The 22,588-nt window shown below is 37.6% G+C and overlaps 1 long non-coding RNA gene across 1 annotated transcript; it reads right to left on the reverse strand.

Annotated features, from left to right (window-relative positions):
• Positions 1-1,858: 1,858 nt before the first annotated feature.
• On the reverse strand, positions 1,859-22,305 carry LOC127018706 (uncharacterized). The gene is made up of 3 exons (XR_007766812.1): positions 22,207-22,305; positions 19,250-19,338; positions 1,859-2,162 (listed from the first exon to the last, which is right to left on the reverse strand). It is a non-coding gene; the product is annotated as an uncharacterized LOC127018706 (long non-coding RNA).
• Between the last annotated feature and the right edge of the window lie 283 nt (positions 22,306-22,588).

The raw sequence follows: 22,588 nt of genomic DNA on the forward strand, positions 1-22,588 counted from the left end.
GCTTCTATTCAGTGTTTTCTATGGCTTTTTCAAACACATTTCAACAACTATCATATGTATCAAAGACCTCAACTTCCTTTACTCCCGTGTCCCCATTACTGAAAGTGCTGGCTACCAGTACGTTCAAGGAGCTAACAACTGCCTTTTACTAATCTCATTTCATACGTTCTTTCTCAATTCATCTGGACTTACAATCTTGATGGAGAGGGAAAAAAATGTAACCTCATACATAAAATCTAAATGATATTTCTCCCCCCACTGCAGGCTAGATTTCACTATCATTTAAAAAACCCCACTACAAACAGCCTACCCATGGTATTTATGTCCTGCCAGTAGCCACAGTACATAAGAACAAAAGTGAAAAATGAGAAAATATTGCAGAAACAGAATGAGTTTTGGCGTCTCAAAATGAAAGAGAGAAAAGAGGTGGTCACTTACTACAAATGCTTTGGGAAGATAAACATCAGGGAGTGGAAAAGGCAGTATCAAGACAAGAACAAACAACTATTAGAGGGGCATCAATACCTTTAGGCTGTAAATTATAAGACTGCCAGTCAGTAGAGTACTGAAGTTCTGGAATAGCCTCTGAATTGGAAAGGCAAGACAAATCTTCTAGTGTTATGTGATATAACTGTTGTTGATGATGAGCGAGTCAAGAGATTTAATTGTGTTCTCATCTCTTTAGGACTTGCTCTCTTATGCTTATTGAATTGTTGGCATACAATACAACTGCAGCATTAAAGAGATCATGTAGCATGAGTCTTTCCATTTGGAACTACGCAAATAGGTACGAATATCGTATCACATTATTTTAAATATGGAATTCACTCAGGTTATTCAGAGTAGCTCACACAAATGTACAAGTATCCACTTTTACCTCATATATACACAGAAAATATAAACAGACCTTTAAAGTCTTGCTTTTACAGCAAGATCTGCCTGCTATGATTTCAGTTATTCTTTCTGAACTAGCTTCTGTTTCTGAACGTATATAAATGATACTGTGGCTTAATTTGTGAAAATTCAATTCTCAGGTGACAAAAGCACAAACCACAGCAGCCAAGTACACACACTGTCAGAACCTCATATTCCAGGGAAGGTGGTAGGAGGTTATTTTGGACACTGGCTGTTATTTGGTCCTCTAATAGTAGTTAGGAATGTAGCCAAAACCCTACAATGTTGGTGACGACAGGCTGACAAACACCTTTTATCAAAGTGATTGATAAGCTCTTTGCCGTATTTAGTAATTGTTTTCCACAACCTCTGAGCTTTATTTCTATCCTGCCTACACAGCCCCTGACGGCTGTCCACTGGACAGCTTCTGGGTGTTAAACAATCAATTTCTTCAGCAAGTCTGAAAGTAGTAGATGTTTAGAGCTCTCTGTCACCCCAACACCCAGCATCTCTGTCATCATTTCTTCTTAATGGGATGGCTGGGCCTGAAGAGTGATATTAAAAAAAAATAAAACAGAAGCACCCCAGAGAAGGACAGAACAAAGGACTCGAGGAGAAAATCCACACACTGGATACAGGAAGATGTAGGGGTTCACTGTCTTTCTCTTTACTACGAGAAAGATGACAATGAAATTTCAGAATGCATTTTTCCCTCACACTTTACATCTAAAACAACCTATACTGACAGTGGTTGGCACCCCTGTTGAGTTTGTTGACAAGTTATGGTGCTACACTAACTCCAGAGTCAGTCTCCTCATTTTACATTCTGAAAAGATGACATTTTGCACTGAATTTACTCATTATGAGTAATATGCTGCCTGTTAGCATAAAGGAACAAAAAGCTACTTTCACAAGGAAGCATATGTATTTTATTATATTTTCCAAATATATTCAGCATCTAGACTGTCCTTTTATGTCTGGATGTACAGAAAGAAAGCAACAGGAGAAGAGTACAACAGAACAAATCCTGGTTGCGGGACCACTTACACTTCTAGACAGAGACAAAGCTCAGCAACTCTTTATCTCGTACCTTGCAACACTGATGTAACACAAATACATGAAACTGTCCTCCAATGGGCAATCACAGGTACCATCAGAAGGTGAAGATGCCCAAGACAGGGCTTCATCTTCATGTCTAGGCACCCAAAGCTCCTCCGCAGTTCCGCCATATATGCCAAAGATGACAATACAGAACTCCAACACTACTTCTGTAAATAAATTACATTATTTCAAAATAAAATTGAGTAATGAAATATATGTACAATTAACTCTGGTCAATGCTGAATACCTGTGGCAATAATCTCTCAAAAGATAGGAATTAAACAGGAAATAAAAGTAAACAGCATACCACCAGTTCATGAAAAGGCCAACACAAACACAGTCATCAAAACCATAACAATAAACATAAGCTTAAGGAAAAAAACAACTAAATGAGATTATATCAGTGGGAGTGAACAAAAAGCCAGAAGGATATTAGGACACTCCAAGCTGCCCAGGGCGTGAGGTCAGTCATATTTCTCCCTGAAAACTCATGACAGTACCAGCAAGTGTTGTGGGAATTCCAGTTCTTCTCAGGTAATCCGGATCAGAAACTTTTTTTTTTTTTAAAGATATATGGTCACAAAAAAAAAAAGGCAAGTCATGCATGAATTTTTTGATACTGCTAGCTTTCCAACTTTCTTTGGAGCTACTGATCTATATGCAGCTACTGTTTCAAGTTACAAGAGGATAGATATAAGTTGCAAACAGCTTATTCCAACAGTAGTTTCTTTGGTGCCTAAATTTACTTCATTCCACAGTTCCTTAAAATGCTACCTCTTCATCCACTTTGTGAACATGCCATTTGAACTATGCTCTGCAATGGTCCCCCAAACATTTTGCAATAATAAAATGCTTAAAAGGCCAGTGGCAACATAAACATGGTATCTTGGTCAACCCAATAGTACTATTATAATGGCTAGAGTACAGTGAAACCTTCTGAACAGAAAAGATTGCAAGAAGTTTGACTCTCCAACATTATCTGCATTTGCCAGGGTGATGTGCAACCTAAAAGACACCTTGAATAATAAGAACAGCTAATGAGTCTTGCAGTCACTCAAAAGCTGTCTACTGCTCAATAAGATTGCATCTTGCTTGAGTGAAGGGGAACACTTCACTGGCACATAGCAGTTCATGTACCCTGAATCTCCTATTTAGACTTCCATCTCCCCAATGTCACCTACCAAAGCAGTAGTTCTGTAAGCACATGGGTTTCCTATAAGTTCGTCTTTTGTAGCCTAAAGGCTCATGCAACCTCTCCACATCAAGCTTGCCCAGAGACTGTAGCAGCTCTGTGGTCTCTCTTCCTACCCTTCATTGAGCTATAGTTTGAAAGCCTGAGCTCATGCAGTCTGTCAGAGACAGGACACATGCAGCCCTTCTTTTATTTGCCTACCAAATTCTCCTTTTCGGGTTTCGATTTTCTGTCAATCTTGTCTGAATAGGACAACAAATTCAAAAGTTGAAAGGCTTGAAGTGTTTGGCAGGCAGACACCAGACACAGGTGTTTCCACAGGAAATTGGTTTTTTTGCTTATATATGAGCCATCACACTAATGCTGGCAATTACTTCAGGGTTCTGACCTTCATTTTCATATGCCAGCAACCACCAAGCCTGCGGTATAAATTCTCAGCCCCCTCCCACTCTCCCCCTTCCTTGGCTTTTAAGTGGAAGAGAAGGGTTGAGGAAGGAAGTTCTTCAGACAACACTATCACAATTTAATCTATACTGTACATCTCACATGGCAGAACTTGGAATAAGCCTATCAAGGCTTTTACTGTTAAAATCTGTGAGAAAAAAACCCAGTTGAACTGAAGAGCAATCACCTTGTACTTAACACATTGCAAGTCTCTTACAGAATCTGATCACTGGTGAGAAGAACCTGAAAGCCACTTGAAAAAAAAATTAAGAGCCACTGGACACAAAAATTTGCATATGAAACAGATATGAAAGAAATGTTGACATAGATGAGAATGTGTTCACAAGACCTTCAAAAAAACCATGCCATGAGTGTAAAGCTTCACTATGTTGTGTTACAAGTTAAATGGCAAGGTGGGAGAAAATGGTATGTGAGTATTTTAGGAATGGTCTTTAAACTCAACATTCAACTCACCATTTTAATGACAAATAATTAACACACTTTCTGATGAGAAAGTAAGCATGAAGACTAGAATCATCACTGGACAAAGAGACTTGCAGTAAATGGCTAATTCCTAAGCAAATCGTATGAAACATGAAACCCAGAGGGAATTATTATCAGGCCCATATTTTGTAGGTCTCCTCCTGTTAGTGCATTGGCCAGGCAGAGCTCTTTAAGGACGACTATTAGATAAAACTGTCAAAAGCAGCAAGAGCGTGGCTACTCTGAAATCAGTTCAACCACTTCCATGTGAAACCAACATGTCAAATTGAGATCACGTATGCTGTTCGCCTTGGTGACCTTAAAATATATTTTAAAAAAACAAAAGCCACAGACCTGCTTATGAAGCTTCCTATATACCCTTATTCTAGACTCCTGGTTAGTAGGATTTTCAATTGTTCCTTGCCATTTTGTGAATCTTCCCTGATTCCAAATAGAAAATTTCAGTTTGAATTTGTGGTTCACAAATTAAGGGTTGGCTTGTTCTCTTATAACAACTTGACTTACCTCTATTTTCCTGGAAAAGTGTTTCCCAAAATTCTACATAGAAGAGCATCACCATTACTGGGAAGACAACATTAGTTGTGACGGTCTCTTTGACTTCAGGGAAAGTTGATGAAAATTAAGGGTCAGAAATATGTAGTACGTATAATTTTGTCCTCACAAACCAACATATATAATAAACAAAACAATTTTGTTAAAATTACATGTAGGAAGGCTGCGCCAGGTCAGGCCATCCAAATCTAAAATTCAGAGAGACATAGTATTTCTGAATTGCATATATTAAATTCAATAGGAAATCTGGTATTATTACTGACTCAGAAAAACCGGGCTGCTTTAGCCAAAGAAACATCATTTTTGTCAAGTCCAACAACATAGAGCTAATACAGCTCAACCACTGTGCCAGTTCTCAGTTTCACACATTCTTAGAGAACAGATGTGTATTTTCTCATTTCACAATTTCAAACGAACAACTGTACGGCTGTATGTTGTTGCTTGACCAAGCTTAAATTGTTTGCTCAGTCCCAAACTTGCAAGATTTTGAAAAAATACACAGTGAAAATAAAAGAAGGAAAAGCTATTCTAGACTTGCTTTGCCTGGCAATATAATTCTTTAAAAACAAAGTTAAATATCGCAAGGCTAATGAACTGCATAATCAGAAGACAGTATCAGCTGATAGAATCACTAGAACTGCCAGAAATTATTGCATTATAGTGCCATCACTAATACAAATCTTAAAAATTGATTTTTGTCAAGACTGTTTTCACACACCCTGTTATAGTCCAATTATATCCTAACCTATCAGCAGATTTAGTTGTTGTCAATTTAGAAAGCAAGCTAAAAATTTAAATGATTGCTCCTGCAGAGCCTCCAGAGCTCTCCTAACACTTGTTCAGTACTGTTGATCATTCAGAGTAGACTTCACTGACGTGAATTGGAACTGAATTGATTAGTCAACATGCTACTCTCACTGCTGTGGTTATCCACCCCATGCCATCCTTCTCAACCATCACATCATTTATTCTTCTTTTAATCACACTTCATTTCTGGAAAGAGACTGATTCCACTTGTGGGGGAAAAAAGGCTTTAAATGGCATCATGAGCTGCCCTATTATCTGCATTAATATTGCATTCCAAAGGCTATTATAAATGTGCCCATTTAGGCACCAAATTACTCTCCACACAACCACAGCAGCTCAAACAGCGAGCCACAGCAGAGTATTTTTGCTCTTTTCCCATTTACATCTGTCCTTCCGTAGAACCGTATAGGCAGATTGCCACCTTTAAATGAAGGAATCGGTGAAGAAGGTGTGAACTTGCCAGTATACTCTATAGTCTTTACTCTCGCCACCTCCTAAAACAAGCTGTGCCTTTAAAACAAACAACAACAAAGTGTAAGATACAACCCAACAAGTTGCCAGAAACCAATTATCTCCAAGATAACCTTGGTCAAATCCAGCCAATGGACTGAAACGTTATTTAGGAAGGGGATGACAAATCATACACAGAGCAAAAGACTACATAAAAGTTGTTTCCATAGAAATCTTGTCCCCTAAAACAGTGACAGAAATCACCATGGCAACTAACCTTAAGAATTATGATGCAGATTTAAAATTTATCCTGGTTTAAGGATTAGAGGACACATCAGACCACTGCACTAGCAGCTGTATCCCTCTTGGGGAAAGTTCAAGTTGGATGCTTGCTCAATTACAATTTTTTTTTTTTTTGCCATTACATAAGATCTATTACTAATTTTCTCTCCCAAAAGACAGAGTTGCACACGGATTTTGACAATTTTTAGAAGTTATGTTTCAGTTGACTACATAAATCACAAACAAAAAACCAAAAGCACCAGGGTATACTGGATATTGTTTGAGAGCTCTCTATAAAATAAAAATCAATAATCTGGTAGAAGAGAAAGGGATTTAAATGATTTTATTCTCATTCTACACAAAAGCCATAAATTTTTTTGGGGCATCCATGTCTTTTAAAGGAATCTGTGCAACCACACTAGTAGGAAAACTATTTGTTCCTATTCTTATGAACTAAATGATGTATTCTCTGATATGTACAATTTATATTTTGAGTCTCAGCTGCCTTTAAACCCTAACTCAATGTTTTAGGTCTGTTTATACTCGTACCATTTTAGGAAAAAAAACCCCAAACAATCAGACAGTGACCTCTGGCTGCTAACCACACTTGGGGAAAAAAAATGGGTACCTGCTAGAAATGGTTAAATCATTCTTTTATCTGAATATTTACTTTACATACTTAATGACAATTACTCACAGGAGGTTGTGAAGCCATGCCTTAAGGTGTAAACAAACAGTCCTTCATTCTCCCCCGCTTTCACGGTAGTAATTTTGGTGCTGCCACCAGTTTCAAGCTATGACATACACTCAAAAATCCTAGTCTGAGGAAATGTGGAGTGAAAGTTAATTTAGATTGCTGAAAATTATCTCACCGAAGAGCTCTCTTGGTCCCCTTTAACTCCATCCTAGCTGTTGTATTTAGGAAACAGACAGGTAAATAACTCCCTATAAACTACTAACTTGTTCAAAACATGAATTTATTTCAAATATAAAGGTTACGTCCGGAGGACAGCTAATCTAACATTATGAGGTTTTACTGTCGTCTTCTTGCTTTTTTAATTCTGTACGTAATGTGCTTAAGACTCTAAATAAGAATTCTGGCTTTAAATGTAATCTTGGAACAGAAGACATTTGCGAACTATTAGCTACGGCGGAACTTAGCATAATGCATATGCCTGATCCAATTCCCTCCTTTAATTAAAGGGTAGCCACAGACTGTATTTGGAAGCTCTAACTAATAGGCTAAGGGGATCTTCATGGTTTTCAATTTTCAAACAGCTGCCTTGTATGGAAACAAGATGTCTTGGCACAGAGAATTATTTATGCCCATGTAGATTCAGTGTGACTGATTATTTGCCACACAACAATAGAAATCTGCAAAATAAGTAATTTGAGAAAGAAACTGCTATCCCAATTCTGGCAAAAATTCTCCTCCGTCATTAACTCAATCAAAATTGTTTTTATGCAGACGTAGTACTTCAATAGCTCAAGAAAACCACCATACTTGGCATATGCTCAGCAACAAAAAAACCAAACAAAAACAAACCAACCCACCCCACAAACACTGTTTACCATATTCATTCTCTGAAGTAGATCCAATTCATTTTGATTGTATGTGGTTGTATTCTTCTGTATTGTTTTACATATTTTATATGCATCAGTTCCAGAAGAAGACTGGAAATTTTTCTTCATGTCACTGTGATTTTTGAATTTTATCCTGCTGTTAAGTGTGACATTACTTGCTAAGATGTTACATAGGTACATACACAATGGAGCTAAATTTCTCTTGCCCTGTGTGTTTATCACAATCAAGAAGAGAAGAAAGAGAAAATGAGATTAGACTATTTTTGCTTCTACTGAAAATAGTTATTTTGCCTTTCAGTTAAGAATGTTTTTCCTCTGCTTTATCCAGCCATTCAAACTTTCAGGAAATACTTGTGCAAATTAATACTAAGAGGGCAAGCACTTTCAACACCTCTGAAAATGCTTCTGACTCCTACTGCTCTAGGTCCAGTCAAGATCAGAAAAATTCTGATTGCATGCTTTATGCCAGACAGGTGTACACAGAAGAAAAGAATTTCTAACCAGTCAGTATGACTTAAAAACATTAAAATGCTAGATTAAAAAAACCAAACGACTAATCAAAAAATTTAAATAAACTTTTCCAAGCAAAGCAGATTCCTTTTGTTTTGTTCGTTTTGTTGAACACCTTATACCTTTACTGCAGTAGAGAGAGACTTTTTCATGATTAATGTCTAACGCAAAGGTAGCTAATTGAGCTGTCTGCAACTGTCACAAATAGCAAAAATTGTACCTTATCTGCTGGATGTCTACGTTATTCTGCACCTGCCTTTAGCTCACAAGATTTGAGAGCTGAAGTCTTGACTTAATCTAAAGCACTTCGCAGAAGTGCTGATGAAATCCTCACCAGAGAGCTTTCTCTGTGTAGCTATGCTATTTGTTTCTCTTAGGGACTGCATCTTGGTGGAAGAGGACAAGCAGTCCCTACCACCAGCCAGCTTCTTTCTCATTAATACATCCTGAATTTTTTCCCCTCAGTAAATCTGACCATTTACCTGTGCAGACTATGCAGCCATTGTCACATGCTTCCTCCTGCTGCAGTTCTCATTTTGTTCTTAGCAACTTGCTGGTACACATTACATTAATGACCATACACTTGGTTTTCAATGCAGAGTTTACACCTTTATTTAGAAGAAAATGGATGATTATCCAGGCTCTTAACTACAAAGAAAGGAAACCATCGTCTTTGGCCGTACCAGAGAGAAACGCTTGTTTGTCATTCCATCTCGTCTGGAGGTGGAGGTTGTTGCACTGATGTGGAAGGGAACACCAGAGATACACACACACTGCATGAAGCGGAATCTGCCACTTTGGGAACCATGAAGACTGACATATGGAAGAGACCTTCCTAACTAGGACTTACAATAAGCAATGCAACTTTTCTTCCAGGGATGTGCCACTTTCACAAACAATGATCTTTCCCGAGAGAGGTGTCATCCAGTTAATGTCACTCAGTAACCTACACAGACCACACCAACCCTTACAGCCCAGGACCTACACATGGCTTCATAGAATTCCAACCACGGTCTGTCACACTGAGATCAACAAATGAGCGGAGATGGAGAACAAACTCTCTTAACCTCCATAAAGATAGTCTCTTCTGGTGAAGTGTTTGAAGAAGCAAATCCACTGGCTATGTCGCATCCGAGAGAAACACACATCCCTAAGGATGTATTAAGCCAAGTGCCATCTATCCAGTAAGCTATGTGAACCACATCAAGCACACCACACTTCACTACTGGGGGGCGGGGGGATCACGATACACACACACAAAAACAAAGACAAACAAAAAACCAAAACACCCGCACACCTACAGGTAGTTACATAATACTGATCAAATAGAAGATGTCAGCAGTGAAAAAAGGACTGGATTCCATGAAACTAGGGTAAAATATATTGGCTGAATATCTGAAATAATATATACAGAGTGTTTTCCTGCTCTAATACATCGGCGATTAAATAGTGTTTAGGCATATCTTCTGAATTTGTTAAGAGCTTCTCAGGGAGCTTTTTAAAGAGTAAAGGTTAATATGTACTTGGAATTACCCGGTTGATTTGTCATCTCATCTTCATGGGGTTAAGCCTATCACAGGAACCAATACATATTTAACACCATTTCAGGAAAGGCTTAACAATATCCTATGTCATATCATTTAGAGGAGGTCACATAAGTTTTGAAGTCAGCCTTTCACATCCACCATATGACACTATTAAATCCAAATATTTAAAACATCTTATTAAGATTACACAGCTAGACTGAGTATACTTAGTATTTTACCTACAAAGCACTGTAAAGCATCTTGAACAGTCAGCTTCACACTGATGCCTATTTCAAAGATTCACTACTTGAGAGTCTTAATTAGGCAGCTGTATTCTAATAGACTGTTCAGCCGCCTCTGAACTAAAGTTTCCTGAGCAGCTTGCCAATTCAAAATACTTTATTCTTCACATGTTGTCGGTTTAGGCTATTTTGCTCTACTAAATCACCATCAAATTATTTCTGTCAGCAGTATGTCAGTCTAGTAGACTCTCAAGCTTAAATCTCCCACTCATGTGAAAAACATGCAGGAAGTCTTGTATTTTTTGACTATCAAAAAGAAAAAAGGATTATCTGTTGTAGAGAATGCAACCATTAAAGAGTTGTAATATGCAGCTGCATTACCACCTGTAGCAGTCTGAAGTTTCCCCATCATCCCTAATCATTAGGGAGTCCTACAAGCAAGATTCACCATCTCACTATCTAGAATGAGTAGACAAGGAATTTCCTTCACTACTGCGTCTCATAATTTGTTCCTTTATTTTTGTCAGAGTTGCAATCGAACCGAAAGTTCTGGGACAAAGACTAACCCCACTTTCCTTGGGCTGATCCATACAGGGTTTAAACAGAAACAAAACAAAAAAATTTCTGTGCAAATCAGACTTCTGGATCCTGGATGAAATAAAAACCAAAATGAGTCAAAATAAGATGCAACACAATCACAAAAGCCTTCTGGTTTTACCTATATAGCCAATGGGTATGTGCAGCATTGATATTTGAAACTAAATTCCTAGTGATGTATAGCTAAATAAATTAAGAGGCATGGGAAACAGTTTGTCACTTGCATTACACAGAGTTCATTTTACCAGTATTCGCTGTAAGATTTGCAAGTGAGTTTACTCACACATACACTTGCAAATATATAGCTCACCAAAATGGTAGTTTCTAACTGTGCCTTGTTCATACCATCTCCATTTTAAAAGATTTTGCTAAGATATTTGCTATTAAACATTTTTGTTGACTTGCAACTTTTTGTGACTTGAGCCACAAAAAAACAAACATGCAAAATTCATGAAGTGAGACAGATAAAGCAATGGTGTTCCTTTTTTAAAAATCAATAACCCTATGGTTAAGTACTTGGTCTTGAGATGCAATTCCCAAAACTTTTGCATCCTCTGAGGGTTTCCATCTGCAAGAGTAATGCTCTGATTTCCATACCTTACAATATTCTGGTGAGAAGTATTCTCAAGTTTTATCTGTTTAGGTTTTTCCCCTCTGGATATGTATTAAACACCCACTGGAATACAGACTGGATCTTAAGGTCCCACTTGCTAGGGACCCACTTCTAGGGCTCCATTTCCCTAATCAGTGCATCATATCAATGTAATTCTGTCCAACTGAGTGGATATTTGCATTTCTTATGGAAACCCATGGGGTTAGCAAAGCTTCATTAGGAGAGATTAAAAAAATGCTTTTCTCCCTGAAGTAGATCAACTCTGAAAAGGCGATTAAGTGCCTACAGAGATAGGCCATGTCTCAGTTTTTTCAAAGTGGGAATTGAATTGTTCACTCATACCCCACCTAAGTACCATAATTACTTAGTTATTGGAGAAAAGAGTGGAAGGCAGCATAAACATCCTCTTGTGGATGTTCATGAAGTTTAATCTTCCATTGTCTTGCTTTTGATTAAAAAAAAAAACAAAAAAAAAAACCAAAAAACAAACCCCAAACTTTTTCAAGATGAAAGAAAAGGGGGAAAAAAAAAAAAGCATCTTTCTCACAAGAGTAAATGAAGCAGTGCTGCCAGAAGATGTCTTGATGAACCACTAGTCCTTCACCACAATTTTTGGTGACAAATTCCATAATAAGAGAGGGAACGTTCTAATAGATTTCATTAATTATTTCTATAAATACTGTATCCCATGAACAGGTAAAGTGACACAAGAAAAAAATTCCATACCAATGTTAAGCAAAGATTCATGCATGTTAATTCTACGTAGCAGTATTAATGTGCATGAATCTTTGCTTAACTAGAACGTAGTATTAATGTGAATGAATCTTTGCTTAACTTCTTGATATCCATAGCACATAGCAATCAAGACACTAACATGATCTGCTGTGTTTGCATGTTGCTATACACCATTATCAGTAAGAAACAAGGCAAAAAATAAAAACACAGTTGTGTAAGTGACAGAAAATATTTCACACAGATTGTAACAAGCCATGAAGCTTCTCTCAGAGGGCAAGTTATTTGTGTTCTGTACTGGACAATTAATGTCATTAGAGAACACAGAATTCATAGCCCTCATTAAAAGCATCTGGAGAATTTCACTGCTACAATAACTGTGACCAATCCAGAATGCCCAAGTCAAGGTTGCATCCTTCAGTCCTGCGTTTAAATTTTGCTGAATAAACTTTTATTTATTATACATATGGTCTCTCTAGATCAGACTCTGCATATTTATTTTCATTGAATAAGCATTGCTTTACTATGTTGTAACAGCATCTTTTTCTGTGTTAGTACTGAACAAGAGCAGGTATCCTATTCTGAAGGGCTTGAAATCCAAGGAGTAACTTAAGGGGGCTGATAAGATTGCCATAAAAAGAATCTGCAATGTTAGAAAAGAACAGTTTTCCAAGTCTGGTCAAGACATTCTATAAAATTAAAAAAAAAGAAATAAAAATCAGTAAGCTATTTTCCCCTCATTTGTAATCCAGCTTGATACTGGAACACAAAAATGGCTCCACGTAGTTTTTAGAACACATATATAGATTATATATTCAGCTTGCTACGTCTACGTATGTGCCGTATGCAATTAACAAAGAAATTAAACAGATTTGCTTGATAACTGAATTCAGAGAGATTGTAATAGACAATGAAGATTATCAGAAGACAAAAATTAAGTGTTACACAGTGAACCATTAGTGTCACATGCAGCAACGCATTTTTCACAAGTATAAAATAATCATATATGACATTCCAATTCATGACCTCTCTTAAATAGAATACCCAGATAAATTTAGAAGAACTGAAATTATGAGTCTTCAGATCATAAGGATATGTTTTACCTCAATTTAGTATGGGTTAAAGTTTTATGCAAATCATAGGTCATGTACCTTGATACCTACTCTTTTTTTAACCTTCCACTTTCAAGGAGGAATTTCTAGGGGGTGGGAGGTGGGGGAGAGTCATAGAAATATTGGCATAGAACAAACCACTGCAAATAAAGATTGATCAAAATGCATGACTGATCCCAATGAGTTGTTTATAAGCCATTCCTATTCTAAAAACTCTTACATGATAGGCCACACACAAAAACTTCAGAGAAAGCTCCGACTTAAAACTTCTTAACCAAAACAGTTGTCTTACAACAGCTCAAGTGTCTTGGGGAGCAGAATTTGTTCAGTGCTATAGGTTTTGAAGAGCAGACTTACAGAAGTACTCACCTATGGAGAAATCCTACATCAGTAAGGGAAGTAGCTGCAGTTAAGCTCTTCCATATCTGAAAACAAGCATTCCAGCTCACCCTATCAGAACTTTTTGTAAACCTCCTCCTAGAGGCAAAGGTGTCTGTAAGCCAAGGGTTAGTCTTGATACAGCTCTGCAGTGCAACCTCGTCTCAGATGCCTGAGAAGACTGCTAAGTTGTGAGATTTGTGAAAAACTAGAGAGAACTAAGCAAGTTAACAAGGTAAAAATCACAGACAGAGGTGAGGCTGCTGAGACAGCGATAGCACCTCCTGAATTCAACAGGAAAAACACCAGCATGAGAAGGTATAAAACCACATGGGGGGAAAACAACTATCAAATTGGGATCTCAACAACAAGATTCAGCCTGTTTCGAGAAACACTGAGACTGACTTTCCAGCTGACTGATGACAGGTTGTCTGGCAAAAGCTCACCAACAGTCTCATCGGGATGGTTAGCGCAGCAGCAAGTTACTTCTAGCTGTCTGCTGCATGTTTAGCCAATAAATAATTGCTTTAGACTCGCAAACATATCCTGTCTGCAGAACCTCTCTGCACACAGTAGAAGCTGCTCGAGCAAAGTGACCCCACAGAGAAAGGGCACTCTGTGGGCATGAAGCAAGGAAAAGCTTGCCTTGAAAGGTTTTTATTAAAAAAAAAAAAAAAAAAAAAAAGTGTAACAAGAAAAAACATAACTGCCCTTCTTATGTATGTATGATACTGCTGCAATAGTCCCACATCCTGGAGATTTCCTCTCTGTACCCAGAAGAAAGGATTAAGCTGTATCACACACACTTTGGAAAAAAAATTTCTCGTGGCGAGCTGCCAAGAGAGTGCCAGCTTTGAATTAAAAATAAAATTCAATGTCATTATTTAAAAGTAAGAGAGCAGGACTATACCTTAACACCTGTTAGAGAAAAAAGGCAAATAACAATTTCTGTTATACAGGATGACTATTTAAAACCAGTATTTTATAAGACATTATTTAGGAATATTGTATTAATAATTATTTTCTTCTTCTTTAGTTTCTTGGAAAACACTACTAAACTAGTAGAAGAATTTGAGTGCTGACATAATAGCAAAATGGTCAAAGTGGTCTCTGCTAGAAAAATGTTTCCTATAAAACTCTGTATGCTACCAAAATCCCCAGAGGCATACTAATTCTATCATTTGTATGCCCATTAACTCTTTCATGGTGACATGGCATTTATGTAGTTCAGGGGTATGAAACCTCCAAATAGATTAGAAAGACAGTCCTGTGAAAAATCTCAGAAGTAGCTGTAAAACAAACAATGCATCTACTACAGAATAATTTTTTTGGGTGGCAGGGGGAAGGGGTCAGGAAACTATGTTGATGAATACTGAATAGGAGCCAAGCTTTAGAAACTTTTGGTTTTCAAGGTCATTTTAAAAGTTAGTAATTTTCTTGTCACTGATCAAGCGCTCCTGAACTGCAATTTACAGAAATCTGCAAGAATAAGATCAGTCGAATTATCTCCTCTAGACTAGACCTTATTGGACATAAAATAGTCTAAATGGTACAAAACAGTACGAGCATTTCAAATATGATTCCCCAATAGTTTGGGGGGGGGGGGGAATACACAAAACATTGGAAGCAATAGCAAAAATAGTGTTCCTAAAGAATGCCTTCTAGACAGCTTTCACCTATAAAGACATGGTATCATCTCCCATTTAAAGGCAGAACAAGAAGCCATGGCTATCAAATAATTTTTATATGCAACTTTGAGAAGCTCAAGCCTAAATTTAAGAGCACTTCACATCTCCTTTAGGATATTCAGAAGAGTAGTTCAACAGCCTGAGATAAATATGGCAGAACTTCTTAGTTCTTAAAGTCAACCTTAAGTCTCAATTTCTTTACCCACAAAAGTGAAGCTATTGATGTGTTTCTCATTAGCCAGGGTGAAAAGGGAAGTGCAAGAAACTTTCCCATCAACACACACATAAGCAAGTAAGAGTTGAAGCATTTGTCCATGACAAAGTCCAGCTCTTCAAATGAAACCATCCCCCCTCCTCACCATTCACAGCATTATACTCATCATATCTCACAACCTCGAAGGCTCACATCAGGATGAACCACTGGATGCTGACTCAACCACCAAACAACCATTTGTTCTCTGCAGAGCAAAAGGCAAAAGTGTCTGTGGAAAGAGTGGCATATACACACCTAACAACCATAACATACCTGTGCACCACCTTCCACCTATTACGACGACAGATGAGTGCTAATAAATGCTAGAAGAAAGGTAAGTCAATGCTTCTAACAACTTTCATCACTGTTTATTAAAGGAACACAAATCTGTACTCCTGGGTTTCATTCCCACCCCTTGGGAAGTGTCTGGCTTTCCTGCCACTCTTCTTGCTGTGTTTCTCCTTGCTTACTTACTGCCTGCTTTCTCCAGGCCAACAACCATGAACACAAATTTCCACACCTAACACCAACCAAGACTCAGGCAATAAGCACATGTTGAAGAAAGTGGGGTGGAGGGGGAAGGGAACCACCATGGAAAGTACACAGGAAAAAAGCTCCTAACTTTTAAGAAAAATATGTTTTAGCTTTAGGCTTTAATGACGTTTAAATTGAGTCCGCAGTTTATAGCATGAATTCAGTTTTAGCATTTAACTTAGGCCATTGCTAACAAAGTTAAAAAAAAAAAAAAAAGGTGAGACGTTATAATAATTTAACTTGCTCATTCAGGAATTATCTTTGCAATATAGGTCTTATAATTTACAGAAATTAGGCACAAGTCACTTAGTTCTTCATGAGAAGGGTGGCAGCTGATGTGCCGTATAAAGTCAAGTGCTGTACACCCATAATCCCCACTATGGGTTTATGAACAATTCTTAGTCTATTGTTTCCAGATTAAGAAGTCAAAAGTACATAGTGAGTTTAAATCTAAGGCTACTGGTAACTCCAGTTAATACATTACACACGTTGATCAAAGGGAAGTGCTTGTGAACAGCTGTAACTTTTAGTCACATTTCAGTTAAAATGTGATAATTAGGATCTGTAGAATAGTGTGTCCTTTCTTTTTCTTCACTGTACTATCTAGTCTACGCCAATTATATCACATTTTGTTAGGCTTTAAAAAAAGGAACATTCCAAATTACTGATATTAAAGCAGTTGCTCTCCACTTTTAATTTAACTTGCTTCCTGTCCCATCAATAAATTCACCAGAAGGTTACATATATTGAAGTTAGAGTTGTGTTGAAAACTAAGCGGCAGACTACTTTCCTGGATGTGTTTACATGCACTATTATAGTTTAATCTGCTTCCTAATTTCTAAAGCAATGCATTTTTCCTCCTCTGTCGTTTATTTTGAATGCATCATGTTCACAAATGCTGATCACTTTTCTGCTAGGGATTTTAGCCATCTGTGCTAACACAGTTGCTGAGAGTCATATACAATAGGAAAAAGAGATAATAGTCATTAACATGAAACAACAATAAAAGACCTAAATTTGCAAGCTCCAACTTTGCCTACAGTTTATGATTAATGAAAACTAGTGCTTACTGAAAGCCGATTATGTGTTCCATTCTGTGTGAAGCCTGAGGGGCTGAGGCTTAGAACACTAAAATCCCTCAAATTCCACCCAATTTAATGTGTGTCTCCAATTAACTTTACAGATTGAATCACTGAGTCAGCACAATCAGTGCAGCAAAAGCCATTAGAATAGATTTTCCTGTCTTGCTAAAAAAGCATCAGTTGGTGATCACAGTTGATTAAGCAATACAAGACAGCACAGCACCCCCAGAAAATTACATTTTCTTTGAACTCCCAAATTCACGAGTTTCAAAGTACTGCTTGCATACTTACCTAAGGTTAGCTTAGAGTTTAGGCAAAGGCAATGTTTCAGCTCAGGGGTAACAAGAGAACCATAAAATTGCGTGTGCTGTAGCCATTACTGCTATAGGAAGAGCTGGGGTGCAAGTGAAGAGCTGCTGGGGAGCAAGGAGTGTAAGAGCTAAGGGAAAAAACCCAAAACAAACAAACAACAAACCACACTTCACCTTCCTTTATCTTTTTTCTCAATAGTTTCCTCAATAGTGTTTCTTGGTGAATTACCAGTGAGCCAAGATTAATGGCAAGTAAATTACCAGATTAAACTGAAACACTGCTGGTTATTCTATCAAGGCCACAATTGAGGAAGCACTGTTTCAAAATATCCAGCATAATGTTCTTATTGTTATGAGTGACATGAACTCGCAGGTCCTACAAGCTCTTCTAGGTCAGCAGCCAAAGCCAAATTGGAGGCCAGCCACTACATACTTTTGGTGCAGGTTGTGCAGAGTAAAGGGCTGCAGGATAAGCAGCATATTGGCTGTACAGTCATAAACAAGGTGGATATGGCATCCAAATAGACAGTACCAGGGAGAAACAGAGCGCTTGAAAGAAAGTGGCAGAGTTAAGCAACTTGCGATCACTAAAAATAAGGCCAGTCCCTCCCATCTCAGCTTCATTCCCAGTCTTGCTTTTTTCTCTGCTGTTCCATAGTGTTTTCTGACCTTATCAAGCTCATTGCAATAAGCCAGAAAATAAAAGGTAAATAGTTTCCTGTTTGTGCAGTGAGTGCCCACACACAGGGAGAAGAAAGAAAGGTGGCACTAAAAGATGAGCAATCAGCCTAGCCCGACTCCTGACGCCTCACCCTTTGCTCGAAAGGCTACGCTTGGGTTTTGGGGGGGTTTTTTTGTTCTTCAAAGTAAAAAAAGTGTGTTGATTAAATTCCTATTCATCTACCAGGTCCTTAAGAAAGGGGTAATGACAACTGTGTAACTGGCAACCCCACGAAAGCTCCATTTCTCAGTAATTTATTCTAATACATGCTTTTTCCCCCCCTCCAGTATTTCACTGAACAGAAGAAAGTACTTTTGAGATGATGTCTATCCTAAAGAAGAAATTAGTAATCCTAAAAAATATTCCTTTGCTGATACTCTGAAAGAAATGACAAGCTATAATCCCAACATAAAGGAATCTAAATTGGAGTTAAAATAAAGCTTTTAAGTTATTTAGTGATTAGGGTATTTAATTTACTTATTTTGAAACTGCAGAAAGAATCAGAACTTTCAAAGTTATCTAAAGTTAATTACATCACATATAATTAAATTATTAAACTAATTAATTATATCACATAAAATTAATTAAATATCACATTACAGTCTCAGTCGTGCAACAACTATGTTTGGAGACAACAGATAAAGGCAAAGATTCTGTTTTCAAATCCTATCTGCCCCCCTTTAAACCAAATCAATTCATCATCTGTTTCTAATTAAATGTAATGGACATAAAACAAGTACACTATAAAAGAAGAAAGTCTGATCTCCAATATTTCTTGCTTTATGGTGTTCAGTTAAAAGTGGTTGGGTTTTTTTACATCATTCCACTGTATCCCACTCATACACATTCAGCCCATTCATATGGTCCTTTTCAATGTGTCATTTGTATTCTAAGAAAATACTAACCATCTACTCCGTATTCAAATTCCCTGCTTTTTGCTTTTTTTAAAAAAAATCAGTATCTATTGGCTTAAGTTACACTACTAGAAGCTTCAATTTTAGTGAAGTTTTAGAAAATACGTTACGAGTTCTTGGTAAACATAAGCATTGCAGAAGAGACTGATAGTCCTCTACTGCCTGTCAAAAGAAAACCTACGCTATTAAAATCAATGTATGTTCTATTTTATAGATCATATGTTACCTGAAATATACTCTCAGATCAATTCAGATGGTTTTGTAGGTGAGGTTAATTCCATCAGTTCCTTCACACTGAGAGAAGAATTTTAGTGCCTTTAAGAAAAAAAAACACAATGACAGACTGTTTTAGCTTCCCTATAGAAATCTCCTGGGCAGCTTTGCCATTACATGCCTGTTTTGTACAGGAATACCAAAGCAATTATTCCAGTTTGAAAGATTCAGCTGTAATTCAGCTGAGGGTTCTACAATTCTTGGACTGCTCTGACCCAAGTCATATAATTTCACTTCAAGTATTTGAAATTCTGTATTGTTTCAGTGCAGGACCAAGTTTTGCACTGACTCTGAAGGAATTACACAAATTTGAACCATTAAAATCTGGTCCCACAATTTGTGATGCTTCATTAAAAAATGCACCTAGAGGAAAAAAAAAAAGACAAACAGTCCTTCAAATTTTGAGGTACACAAAGCCCACTTAACTCTGTCAGGAAACAGCAAATGAAGCATTGTGGATTTTTTTGGGGGGGAGGCCGGGGGGTAAAAATTAACATTGTGAGAAAATTAAATTTGTAATAGAATAATCTTAAAAGTATCTGTAGAGGTATCTATTTTGAAGTCTTTTTTAGTTAAAAGAAGTAATCGCACAGATCAAAATTTCATTTGTTTGGTTTTAGTGCCATACAAACAACACATAGAGACTACCAGCTAATTTAAGTCAGTCAGTCCTCAGAGCAAGACAAGGTCAAATCTGTTTCGTTGTTTGGTTTTGGCTTTGTTTTTGGCTTTTTCTTTTTAATAGTTCATTAACTGTTGCACAGCACTACTTGCAAGAGCTCTTGAGTAATTAAACCAACACATGGGGGACAAAAGATAATTTAATATATATACTGTCCATCACAATGACTCCAATTTTGTTATTCTATTCCCATTTTGCCACTATCACTATTTGCTATACAGTATATCGCTAGATTAATGCAATTTTATTAAAAATAAATGCAGTTGTGAGACTGCGAAGTCATGCCACTAATATTAAAATTAAAAAATGGAGCATTGTTTTGCTCTGATTTTTTTATTCTAGAAATGAAATATAATCCTCTTTCAGAATAACTACCTTCATTAAAGCCTAGTATTCTAACAGAGTACAGTATCTTCTCATTTATTTATATCGATTGGAAAATATTTTTAGAATTTGACTCTTAAATGTGCCCTTGTGTCAGAGCAGCACGTGCATAGAACGCAGGGGACAGGAAGAGGAAGGGTGTTTCTGTGGCAGTTACCGCCTGCAGCTTGCTGTCCCCTGCATCTTTGCATAGTAACTGCAATCCACTAACTTACAGAAATGTATCAACTAAACTTCCAGCTGGAAGGTATAAACATGCCAGCTTACCCAAAAAGCTCTTGAAGCAGATCCAGCAGCAGCCAGACTGCTGAGGCTCTGGTGCTCCCAGCACAGTGCAGGGGATGCCCCCACTGTGGCAGAGGAGGAAGGATGAGCACTCTCCCCCTCAGCTACGGAACTGTTTTGCTCATAGGCACATAAGTTACTTGAGAACATGTAGTGAATTTGTGAATTAACAAAGTAATCAACTGGAGAACTCGTATGTTAGAGCAGCCTGTATGAAGGGGACCGAGTCCTCGTTTGATTTGTATGGTTTTCGGGTGGGTTTTTTCAAACCCAATGAGCTCATGAAATAAAGTTTATAGAGTACATTGTCCTGTATATTTTGGGAGATCTAAACAGACTGTGACAGCAGACTATGTAAAAAGTAGGTTTTGATGATATACTAACTAATAGCAAGCAAGCCTGAGAGGACCAAATTTACTGCTTGCCTACTAAGTTGTTCAAAAGCTTCTGACTTCCAGGATGTGCAGTATGCCCAGGACTCAGGTCCACCCTGGAAAGCTTTACCAGGCAGAGACCACCAGTGCAGCCACAGCTTCCAGGACTCTCCGGAAGTAGTTTAAAAACTCAAGGTCACAATTTTGAACATGATTTGTTTTATAACTTAAGATTCCTTATATAAAAAGGAGTTGAGATTTGAACTTGCAAAATGGAAGCACTTAATTTTTACAGTTTGCTTTGCTTCCACTTCAACACAGATTTTTATGAAACTAGGGAAGAAATTAAAATCTGAATAACAGGTAAGAGTCAGAAATATGAGATAGAAGAAGATATCCCATACTGAACTCTGGTATAAGAGCCTGTCAAACAACAGTAAGAAGAATACTAGTAATAGTACATTAGTGAGTGTCAACAGTCATCTTACGAGGATCTAACAGCCACAAATGCTCCTAGTTTATGTTTGGAAAAAAAACAAAAAAGACTAGACTAATGATACCACAAGACTGATACAATCCTTTCCCTCTCCTATCATGACTTAGAAAGCTCTTGATTAAAACAAAATCTTTAGAGTACAAATTAAGAGAGTCATCTGAAGATACAGAATTGATTTTCAATAATTCCTGTAAGCCTGGAGGGACTCCAAAAGCTGTGGCTATATTTAAAACCAGTAAGTGCGATGACTCAGGCAACCTCTGCCCCATCAGTCTGAGTTCCAAATTAAGTAACCAGACTCTGCCATTCAGAACTATTAATAAAGCTTTTAGTAAGATTGTATAAAATAAGACAGGCATGTTTAGGGCAGCTAGACTTTGTTTGATGACAATTTGTTTTAGGCAATAAAGGCTTTGAGGTACACAGGTGAGATCCTTGGCATTTCAGCTCGCGCTCTCATACAGGTTGGGTCACTCAGCCAGGCTCCATTTCCTATTAATTACTACAACAAGAGGATCCCCGATGAGTTGTAAATGGTGTCCTGACTGTCTGGCATTATAGGAAACAAAATACAGCTGACATGCCTACCTCATTTCCACTGCCTTTCTGGTACCGTTTTAAGGATTACATTTCTCATACACAGGAGCACTAACACAATGGCATCATGCATGGGTTATTTCAGAACTCACCTGAAAGTAGGGCCCAACGACACACTGGAGAACTTTTCTGTTCAGTTCAGTGGGACTAGTTTTACCTTGCCAACATCTTAGACATGCACTCCGTATTTAAGTTACAGCCTGAGAATGAAAAAAAAAAAATTTGTGGGCTACAGAGTTTATAATTTAGAACTAGTAGTCCTAGAGTCAGATATGGATTCCAAAGGATTACATGGAAATGGAAAGGGCTACACTAATTAGAAGTACAGAAGAAAGCAACACTAAAGGAGTTCCAGGTAAGATGACTGCAGTTACTTTTCAGGTGGACCAATCTGGTCTAAGCCATCCCCAACACCTTCAGCTATGATTGCAGCCACAGGAACTGAAGATGCTCAGCAGGTCATTAACATCTCTT

This window comes from Gymnogyps californianus, chromosome 7, assembly GCF_018139145.2.
Source record: "Gymnogyps californianus isolate 813 chromosome 7, ASM1813914v2, whole genome shotgun sequence".
Taxonomy (NCBI): Eukaryota; Metazoa; Chordata; class Aves; order Accipitriformes; family Cathartidae; genus Gymnogyps; species Gymnogyps californianus.